The following is an 11,485-nucleotide window of genomic DNA, read 5'->3' as shown; positions in this document are numbered from 1 at the left end:
CAGATGGGACAATGAGGCTCCCAGGATCACTATTGAACGACTAGATGAACCAGCATATTGTTATGAACTTAACGCTGATGAAGTAGAATAGAAACCTTGGTTCCACGAAGTGAAAAGATATTTAGAAACTCAGGAATACCCTGAAGGGGCGTCCATCAATGACAGAAAGTTCCTGAGGAAGTTCTCCGCTAAATTCTTTTTGAGTAATGGAGTGTTATACAAACGTAATCATGATTCGACTCTGCTTCGCTGTGTGGATAAAAAGGAAGCAGAAAAGATTATGGAAGACATGCATGACGGTATTTTTGGGACTCATTCTAGTGGGCATACGATGGCCAAGAAGATTCTGAGATCAGGGTATTATTGGTCTACCATGGAAGCTGATTGCCACCATCACTCCAGGACTTGTCACAAGTGCCAGATCTATGCGGATAAAATACATGTGCCTCCTGCTCCATTGAACGTGTTGACAGCACCTTGGCCCTTTGCAATGTGGGGCATTGATATGATTGGAGAGATTAAACCTACAGCTTCTAATGGACATCGTTTCATTCTTGTTGCTATTGATTATTTTACAAAGTGGGTAGAGGCAACCTCATTTGCTTCTGTCACCAAGAATGTGGTGGCACGGTTCATCAAGAATAGTCTTATTTGTCGATATGGCATCCCTGAAAGGATCATTACTGATAATGGTACTAATTTGAACAACAAGATGATTACTGAACTCTGCACGCAGTTCAAAATAAAACACCATAACTCTTCTCCGTACCGGCCAAAGATGAACGGCGCCGTGGAGGCAGCTAATAAGAATATCAAGAAGATCATACAAAAGATGACAGTAACGTACAAAGACTGGCATGAGATGTTACCCTTTGCTCTCCATGGTTATCGCACTTCAGTGCGCACTTCGACAGGGGCAACTCCGTTCTCTTTAGTCTATGGAATGGAAGTTGTTTTACCAGTGGAAGTCCAGATTCCCTCTCTAAGAATCATGAAGGAGGCGGGCTTAGATGAAGATGAATGGATTCAAACTCGACTCGATCAGATAAATTTGATTGATGAGAAGAGACTTGCGGCTGTTTGTCATGGGCAGATATATCAGAAGCGCATGACCCAGGCATTTAACAAAAGAGTCAAGAGACAGGTGTATCAAATTGGTGACTTGGTAATCAAGCGTATCGTTCTACCACAAGGTGATCCCAGAGGCAAATGGACACCCACATACGAAGGGCCATTTGTGGTTAGGAAGGTATTCTCTGGCGGAGCCATGATACTGGCTACGATGGATGGTGAAGGTTTCCCGCATCCGGTGAACGCGGACATAGTTAAAAAATACTACGCATAAAGGACCCGCTAGGTCGACGTATCTAGACAAAAGTAAGGGCATCCCGGCGAACCAAAAAGGGTTCGGGCAAAAATTAGGGATAAACATATAAAAATGTACACCCGGCAAGTCGAAAACCTGAAAAGGCGACTTGGGCAAAAAAGGGTATCCTGGTGGACTGAAAACCTGAAAAGGCGGTCCATGCAAAATTAGGGATTAAAGCGTAAGACTATGTCCCGTTCTCAGACAGCTTCACCCAAGTTCAAGGGACTGAACAAGCCAATCACTTCTATCCGACAGTAGGAGATGAGATACTTGAAGACATAGTGACAGTGGCAGAATTAAAATCAATAGGACTTTTCCTTCATAGCTTTTTCTTTATGTTCTCGACAATTTCCTCTTACTAGGATTTCTGTCTCTTTGTACACCAATTGCCTGTTTATAGGCCCTCTTTCAAAATCAATACAATTTTATTTCCAAAAAGATACTTTTGTTTTACTTTTTCTGTTTTGTTTGCATAAACATCCATTGATTTAATTTGAATTAATATGTGCATTTGAATATGATCAATGTTTACCAAAATACATGCATAAAATAGACAATAACAATTACTACTAGACTTCAGGATCAAGGAGGAGGTCTAACCATGCTTCCAATGAATCCGCTACCAATTCTATTTCCCCGGCAAAACCAGCTATTTCCCAGAAGAGGTCAGAATCACCAGACAGGCTGATCATCTCATCCATCCCCAGCCAGGCTCTGTCGAATATTTCTACCATCAGACAAGAATCAAGTATCCCCAGCTAAGAAAGGATCACCGATACCAATATCTCCAACCAGAAGACTGAGATTTATTTCCCCAGTAGAGTCCTCGGGAAGAACTTTTCAGATGCATAATTCATTCATTACATCATTTCACAGCATACACATGCATACATTGTTCGCATTTATTATCGAAAGCATAAAACATCTCATGCATCATGACATGGCATGAAGCTAACTTTATTTTTCAGGTTAATTATCCTCCTAAGGATGGTATTTTTAAGCCCATCCCGGCCATTTATTGCAAATACAACATCTACAAATACGATCAGATACAGTCTAACGTACGGTTCATTCTGTATCAGCTCAACATATGACTCCTCCCACTCAGATACGATCTAACGGACGATCCATTCTGACCTTCAACTACTCCAATACGGTCTAATTTACGACCCAGTTGGACCTTTCATTTCTCAGAGACTACCTAGCGTACGGTACATTCTGACGTGTAGCCTAGCATACGACTACCCCTCTCAGATACTGCCTAATGGACGGCCCATTCTGCAACTCGGATACAGTCTAGCGTACGATCCAGTCTGGTATTTCATCCCCAGCGGAGTCACCGGCCTGATGGACAACTCATTCTGCTACTCAGACACGATCTAGCGTACGATCCATTCTGACCTTTACCTTTCCAGATGCAGCCTAAGGGACGGTTCACTCTGCTATTCAGATACGATCTAGTGTATGATCCATTCTGATCCCTTATCCCCAGCAGTGTATGACACATTCTGACTCCACAGCGAAGTCGACAGCCGAATGGATGACTCGCCATACGGTCCAGCGTACGACCCGATATGACACCCATGTCTTTAGATATCGTCTAATGTACGACGCACTCTGAAGCTCTCATCATCAAACTACCTGCCCATCTCCATTAACAGGTGCAAAATTTTGGGCACTCTAATGTTCAATAATCTTCCACCTCCAGACCACGAATGACGCATTTACCATTCTAACTCTCTCGGTTCAAGAATCTTGAACAGGGGCAGCTGTCATACCCCAAAATTTGCCCATTAATATTACAAGGCATTTCTTAGGCACTCCAACTTATTTTTCAAGGAATTGATCCCAAAAGAACAAAGGCCCAGCACACAGATGGCCAAATCTAGAAAATGGCCCAAACTGGCTTGCTCGCTAGGCGAGCAAAACCTTCGCCTAGCGAACCCTTCGCTATGCCACTCGCCTAGCGAAGCTTGCGAATACCAGAAAATTCTGGGCTTCATTCTGAGCCCATTAGGTCACGAAAAAGCATTATAAATACTAAGGACTTCATTCAGAAAAGGGGAACGAAAACGAGAGGAAAACGGAGAAAGGAGAACCCTAGCAAGCAAACCCTAACACTCACGGGAGGCCAACCCTGAAGGAACTCGGCGGCATCAAGGTTTACCTCTACCCAATTCAATCTGATTTGCCGATTCAAAGGCGCAATTCAATTGCAAACAGGTTTACATTGCTATTACTGCCTTATGTTCTTAATTTGCATATGGCATTATGATCAAATTTATAAAAATACCTTAAGTTGGCATGTGAATTTTAGTATGTACCTGAATACCTTAAATGATTAACCATATAATTGCTGTAATGAAAGCCATAAGGCATAAAATTGGTTGGAATTGTATTGATATCAAAACCAGAATCCGCAGCCGCTCGCTAGCACATCGCTAAGCGAGCATGCAGCGAGTACTCGCTAAGCCTTCGCTAGGCGAGGCAGGAGCGAACGTGACAGTAGTTGACTTTTCTGTTCTGATTTTTCACTCATGTTTTATCATAGCCATGCATCATTTACCCGACCCTATTTACTGTTGTGATCTTTTTTTGGTGTAATCCTCGATTGCACCCTATTTGGTGTTCTGACATGTTTTGTTGAGTTTTGTAAAGGTACACATATCCCAGGAAAAGATTGCTTGTTAGGTATTCCACTTTATTTGTGGGATACCCTTGTGGAGGTTCACCCTGAATTACTCAATTGATTTTAATGTATTAATTTTATGGCGAAGATCCACCCTAAATTGCTTAATTGATCTTAATGTATTAATTTTAATGTGGGGACTCCTCCGAATTACCTAATTGATTGTAAAATACGGCCTTTGAATATGTGATCTTAGACCTCTCTTTGTTGCTTTACGGTATTACGGTATTATGGTCATGTCCCGCGAATGTGGGGATACACTTAGCAAAGACCCTTCGATTAAATCATCATGTCCCTATAAAATAAATCATAGTCCCTCGGATGTTGCCTTCGAATATATGATTTTTGTCCCTTGATGACCCTTCGGTATAGCCTACGGTTAAATGATGATAGTCCCTTCGAATGCTAAGGTATCCTTACAACTGTTGCTTTCAATGACCAATCGATGACCCTACGATGACCCTTTTACATCCAAAGGATAAAACTACTTATTTCTCAATAATAAGGACGGTTTTACCCTCACAAGGATAGGAAATGCCCATCAAGACCTTGGGTAGGTATAACTCTTAATTGCTTACTCACAATTTAAAAATACTTTTCACACTTCACAAATACTAGAAAATCACCAATTGGCATACATTCATACTAGAATCATTACTGAGTTATATTTTTCTAAACCATTTTCAAAACTAAACGAGATAACCACTTTGTATACATTCATACGAGAATCATTACAAAGTTAAATTCTCTTTTTCAAAACATTTTCTAAACAATACACGAACACTTTTTCAGACAAGAAAAATAATATAAGTGATCAAGCAATTAAGAGCCCATGGATAACCATGGATACAAAGGGTGCTAACACATTCCCTTTGTATAATGTACCTCCCGAACCCAAAATCCAATTAAGGTCTTTCCTGTTCTTTTCCACCTTTCCTTATTGGATAAAAGAAAAGTCGGTGGCGACTCTTGCTATCCGCGACATTGCGATTAAAAGCAAAAATACAAAAAGTCAGTTCACCGTATGACATGGGCGATTGGTGGAGATTTAGGGAAATGTAATGTTGTATTTGGATTAGGAAGTGTCATACCACAATTTTGTCCGGGCATTTTAAAAATTTCATAAATTCGATTTTAATTTCAATTTGCATCAGTTGTACAGCATAACATGCATTTCATCATAAATAGTACCTAAAATATCAGTCAGGGTAAATTTATTGAAAATACAGACAAATTGGTTAAATCTATTCTCAGGAACGTGCAAGAATCAGCGGGTAAAAAGTTTCAAATTTAAAATTGCAGACGCCAGTATTATTAACCTACGGTTCATGTAGTTTAAACTGGTGTGCCCGTTATATTTTTTAGTGACTGTTTCGGCTGCATTTTAATCCGTTTGAGCCTTTTAACCGGTGAAAATTTATTTCAGAATTTGAAGAAACGTTGTATTTTTTCAATAAGTATATTTTGTGCTGATCATTTTAGTGTGCCCAATTTGATTTTCCGAGCAAATTTATATCCGGCTTCTATTTATAATCGGTCGCTATTTTTGTTAGGTTAATTATTCAACTAAAATAATTAGAGTTTATTTAAATTAAAATATTTATTAGGAATTTTTAATAAGATTATTTCTTTTAATAATAATAGTAATTATGTGAGATTTAATAATAATAGCATTGGATTCCTACTCTTTTTTGACAGCTTGCACTCCCTCCTCACGTTCCTCTCTCCCTCACTCTTCCTCTCTCTCACACGTTACTCTCTCTGACAATATAAAAAAAGGAAAACAAAAAGAAAGGAGGAGATACTCATGACTCTCTCTTCACTAAAAAAAATAAAAGTGAAAAAGGAGAGTTCACTCGTATACACCACGGGTCCGAGAGAAAAACGAAAAAAAATTTAAAAGAAAACTTTGTTCCTCTTCTTGCAGGAGCAGTGAAACCATCACTCCAAAACCCACTGAACTTCCTCTTCTTCACACCACGAGTCCGCCGGCGACTGCGAACACAAAACGGAAACCCCTTTCGTCCGCCGTCCAACAACACACATCCACCGCGCGCCACCATTTCACTTCCACACCTACCGCCATACACCCCATCACCATAACAACCTCTTGGCACAATCACAAAAGGCAACAACTATCATGTTCTTTACGGTGCGTGGTGCTGCGATTTCATTTCGAATCCACCGTATTTCCACGAAATATCCAAACTCCGCCGTCGAGATCCTCCGTCTCACATCTTAGAGACCACCTCAGATCCAACACGCCTCCTTCCTTGCAGATTCGAAAAACCCTCCGACGAACTCTCGAACTCACTATTCGCCGCCTATCTATCTTCAAAATTTCGATTGAGAATTACTGCATCAAGACGAGCGCCACCACCGTAATTTCTCCAACCATACTCAAAGTTGGCATCTTCCTAATGTTGTTCCTTTCACTACACCAGAGGGACTAGGAGAACCGCTTTTACGGTTGGAAACGAAGACTACCGCTGACCGGATCTGGAGATGATTGAGGTTTGTATTCTCTTTTCCTTTTTTCTTTTGAACTCTTCAAACTGTGTTGGATTTTGGATTCGAAATCAAGTTATAAATAGCTTTTTTTTTCTTTTCTGATGTGATTAAATTTATGGTTTAATTCACTTCATCTGTTTTGTTTTTCTCGACTTTGTAATAGATCATGTTATAGACTCAAGGTTATTAGATTATGGATTTTGTGCGTCAAGCGGTTCGAAATTTTGGTTATGGCATGATTTTTAAACCGTCTTCCACTGTTGGTGTCATGGTGTGTGTTATGCTAAGTAACATGTTAGTTGCATAGGAAATGGATTGAAAAGTGAGTTTATGGTTGTGATTTTTTTTGAACAGTATAACTACCTCCTGTTAATATTACAGTTTCATATGTTCCTGATAGTGGATGCTGTAGTTAATGGTTCTTAGTAATAAGCCTATGTTTTGATGATGGAATGTTTTAATTATCCTCAAATAATTAATTCAAGACATATAATATATATATATATATATATATTTTGATTGTTATCATGCTCATTTAAGGACGTTGTTGTTGTTATATCTCAGATAACTTTTCTTATTTCTTTTTTTTTTCTTTCCCTCTAATGGAATTTAATAAAAAAACAAGTTAATTAGAATAAAGGTCCATGTTTCTTACGTCTATGTTTATTTGTTGTTAGTCATTCAAATATTTTTTTTTTGGTTTAATTTAATTAATTAAAGCTGCAGTTATTGGATTGATTAAATTGTATACTTTTTGATGTTTTATATTGAACAGGACTTTGTTGCATATAGTCATTGAATAATTCATGTTTCATGAAGTAATTGGTCCATGTTTTTTTGTTTTTTTTGCTATTACTTCTATTATGTAAAACAAAAGAGATTGCTAGTTTGGTAGGTGATTGATTCTATATTATGGATAGACAAGTTTGTTTACAATCTATATAGTAGATTAGAGTTTAGTTTAGATGTCCAACCGTTCTTGCTCTTTCACGTTTGATATCATGGATAATGTATCCTGTAAGTAGTACAAATGGGATTTGGTTCTTGCTATTCTACTTCATTCGCATCTTTGATAGGATTAAATTCACGGATTCGGTAACTTAATACCGTTATGCCGCCCAAAATCTCAATAAATTAATAGAATATTTTCGCGGCGTTTGGATCTTGCAAATGACATTAGCCATGTTGTCATTTTGTACAAACCGGTTTGAGCACACCGACTCAATTCGATTATTTCACAATTATCATTTATTTCTCTTTTTAAAAAAACAATTAATTAAAGTTTTGATTAAATTATGATGATTTTGTTAATTAATTTTAATTAACTTAATTATTTGATTATACTATTTTTAAATCAAATAATTTTGATAATTAATCGTAATTACCTTAGTTAGACGATTTAATTAAATTTTAATCAAACAACTTTGTTAATCAAAAAATGGACCGACTTACCTCATCATTAATTCATAGTCCTTTCAAGCCAATTCAACTTCATCATCAATCCAAACCGACTCCAAAACCACAAATAAATCGCACAACTCTCGATTTAATATCGAGCCCATTCTTCGAATACCTTTGTAAGTCGATTGCTTTTAAAGCATCGCCATCAACCTCACATAGCTTACTCTTGGGCTTTCTTACAATGAGACCTAGTCGATCGTTAATTGGTCGATTAGATGATCGACTCACTACAATCCAATTCATTCAAAACACAAATTTAAAACCTCGATCCAATGTCGAGTATCTTCATTAAAAATTAAAAGAACGTATCCAATCACAGTCAAATAACATTTCATTTGGAAATAAAAAGGGGGATGGCTTTGAGTTTTCAATTCCTCTCCTCGATTATTTTAATACGAGTTCTCTTATTCGATCAGTCAAATAGTCGTCACTTTCACCCACTTAAGAACAAATAAATCGAATCATGTTATAATAAGAAATGCAAAGGGAGATGACTTTGAGTCTTCAATTTCTCTCCTCGATTATTTGAATACAAGTTCTCTTACTTGGTCAGTCAAACAATCGTCATTTCTCCCCAAACTTCTAAACCCGATTAAATCAAATTATTTTCATAATAAGCTAAATGAAAAGGGAGATGACTTTGAGTTTTCAACTTCCCTCCTCAATTGTTCGAATACGAGTTCTCTTACTTGGTCAGTCAAACGATTGTCATTTTTCCGCTAATTAATAAATCAATCAAAACTGTACAAAAAGTGAGATGGTCTTGAGTTTTCAATTCATCTTCTCAAATGCTTGGATATGAGTTGTCTTACTCAGTCATTCGAGTATTTGTCGTTCATTCTAAAACACATCAACCATATACAACCTTATTTTCATAAATATTCGGATGAAACAGAAAGCGGTCTAGAGTCTTCTATTCCCTTTCCCGACTATTAGGATACGAGTTGTCTTACTCGCTTATCCGAGTATTCGTCATCCATTCAAAGCACCTTAATTATTATCAAATCCTTTCTATAATTAAGGATGAAAATGAAAGTGGTCTAGAGTTTTCTATTCCCTTTCCCGACTGTTAGGATACGAGTTGTCTTACTCGACAATCCAAGTAATCGTCATCCAACCAAAATATCTCAGCACATCAAATTTATCTGTCCTCGCCCTCGTGCGATCGAAACCAATCAAACAAAATATCCAACATATTAATCCAACTTGTCACCCTCGTGTGATCAAAACTCTTTTCAAAAAGAACATTATTTAATCCTTTCTGATGCGCACAACAAACTAATGCTTAAGCCTCCGCCGAGAGTAGACAAGTCAACGTTTAGCCTTTAGGATGCGATCTAAACAGTCGTTCATTAAAAGACACCAACCGACCGTAGTTCCCCGAACTACGAATGCTCTGATTTCCTTATTATACCATAAGGATACGTAGGCAGGAGATTGTTGTATCTTCGCGAGCACACTAATAAAAAACCTCCCCTTTCTCCTTTCTGAGGTTCTCATCCATTTTTATTCTCAACATTTTATATCCCAAAGATAACAAACAAACATAAATTAACACTCAAAACACAAATTAGAACTAAAAGGTTCCCGTTGAGTACAACGGACGTAAGGGGTGCTAATGCCTTCCCCTTACGTAATCCACTCCCGAACCCGAATATGGTTGCGACGACCATTATTCTATTTTCTAAAGGTTTTATCGATATTTTCCTATCCCTTCATTGGGATAAATAAATTTCGGTGGCGACTCTGTTCGAACGTAATTTTTTCCGCGACCATCGCGAGGAATCGTATTTTTCGAGATGCGACAGGAAGGTCTTTTTAGGTAGGGTTAGTATTGGGATTTTTCTAGTTTGGGGTGGTCCAGCGGGGTCTTCCTAGAGAAAAAGGTGGAAATTACCACCGGTCGTCGTGAGGCGTTCCTTCTCTAGTGACCACTAAGTTGCATAACAGAGAGAAAGTGAGGCAAAAGAGATTGAGGAGAGAGAGTTGTTTGATACAAATGAAAATAATCTCTCTTGTTTTGAGCTTGTTGAGCATCACTGCTGGTTTTTTAGCTGTCACAGCTGGAAGACCAATGGCCACTTGTCTCCCATGTAGCCTCTCCAATTGCCTGATCATGCATGTAGTCTTGGAAGTTGACCATCATGCCCCTTCGTTTGCTGACCAAAAGATGACTTGCTTGTGTAATCTTAGGGTCCAGGATCGAGTCAACTGACATTGACTCTCCTCTCCCTCTTAGGCTAGATATGCACCCATCAATTGGGCCTTTACTTCACCAACACCCCATTATTCCGTTTTTGCAATTTCATTTTTGTCATACCCCAATTTTGTCTGGACACTTTTAAAATTTTACCTTTGATTCAAGAAAATGAGGCATGCTACCTAAGCGCAAGACATAATGGTTTTACTAGAGAAGAAATTTAGGATTCTTTTGTCATCATTTTAAACGTAGGCTTAACCAATCATCTGAACCCTAATTCCTCTATACCTTTTCTACTGTTGATAAGGATCACCTCATAATTAGGGATTTGAACTCATTTGGATACTTAGGTCAAGTGGGTTTTCATTGGTTATTTATTGGCTCATTATGTTGGTGTTTGTTTGTTTAAAACTTGACTAGTTGTTGAACTCATTACATTTTGTATCCTATTTTATGTACATAAAATCAACAGAAAGTGAAGAAAAAAAAGAACAACAGTTTTTCTGTCTTAGTCTATCAAGCCATCGTCATGGTTAGGTGCCTAGATGACCCGATAAATCCCACCAAGTCCACCAAAGCAAGAAGTGCAGACCTTATATTTCATTTCAAGAACACTAAGAAAATTGCATTTTCCATCGAGAAGGCGTCCTTAATCGAAGTTAAGAAGTACTTGGAAAATTTTCTTGCCCACAAATAGGCCATTCCAATGAATAAGAGAGGTGGCCTATACATCAATATCAAGAAGCAGGAATTACAAATCCTTCGGGGTCTGCAATATTACAGCAACAATTATCATTTCCGTAGCCAACATCATAGCAATTATGTTTACCATTTTTCTCACATTTAGATCATGGTAAAATTAACAACAGTGTGATAACAAGCTTGTTGATTGCAGCAAAAATAGTACAATCAACATGACTCAAATAACTGATGTAAAATAATATGTAATAGCAAGGCAAAATAGTTTGAAAATAGTGATTTAATTTACATTGGAAATGTATGAAGCAAATGTTGGGGACCACAAGGAAAATATGGTGTCAGCAAGGTACAAGCATACATAACAAAGAGCATTTTTAAGCAACAAAAATTCATGACAATTCCCCTCACGAAATATCCCACAAAATTGGGGATTCCACAAAACCTCTCAAACGTCTGAATTCAGGAATATCTCTAGCTCACCCATCTGACAAAATTTTTGCACGAGTCAAGTTCTTTCTGAATATCCTAACAACATTCCACATGGATTTGGATCTGA

General features: G+C 37.9%; 1 long non-coding RNA gene across 2 annotated transcripts; it reads left to right on the top strand.

Annotated features, from left to right (window-relative positions):
- Nucleotides 1-5,753: 5,753 nt before the first annotated feature.
- On the top strand, nucleotides 5,754-7,624 carry LOC127122567 (uncharacterized). Of its 2 annotated transcripts, none has more exons than XR_007803531.1 (2): nucleotides 5,754-6,572; nucleotides 7,345-7,624. It is a non-coding gene; the product is annotated as an uncharacterized LOC127122567 (long non-coding RNA). The 2 variants fall into 2 exon arrangements; XR_007803530.1 differs by lacking the exon at nucleotides 7,345-7,624 and adding an exon at nucleotides 6,733-6,968.
- Nucleotides 7,625-11,485: the final 3,861 nt, after the last annotated feature.

This window comes from Lathyrus oleraceus, chromosome 1 (assembly GCF_024323335.1).
Source record: "Lathyrus oleraceus cultivar Zhongwan6 chromosome 1, CAAS_Psat_ZW6_1.0, whole genome shotgun sequence".
Lineage (NCBI taxonomy): Eukaryota > Viridiplantae > Streptophyta > Magnoliopsida > Fabales > Fabaceae > Lathyrus > Lathyrus oleraceus.
Note: the sequence above shows the minus strand (reverse complement) of the source record. Positions and strands in the feature narration are given on the sequence as shown.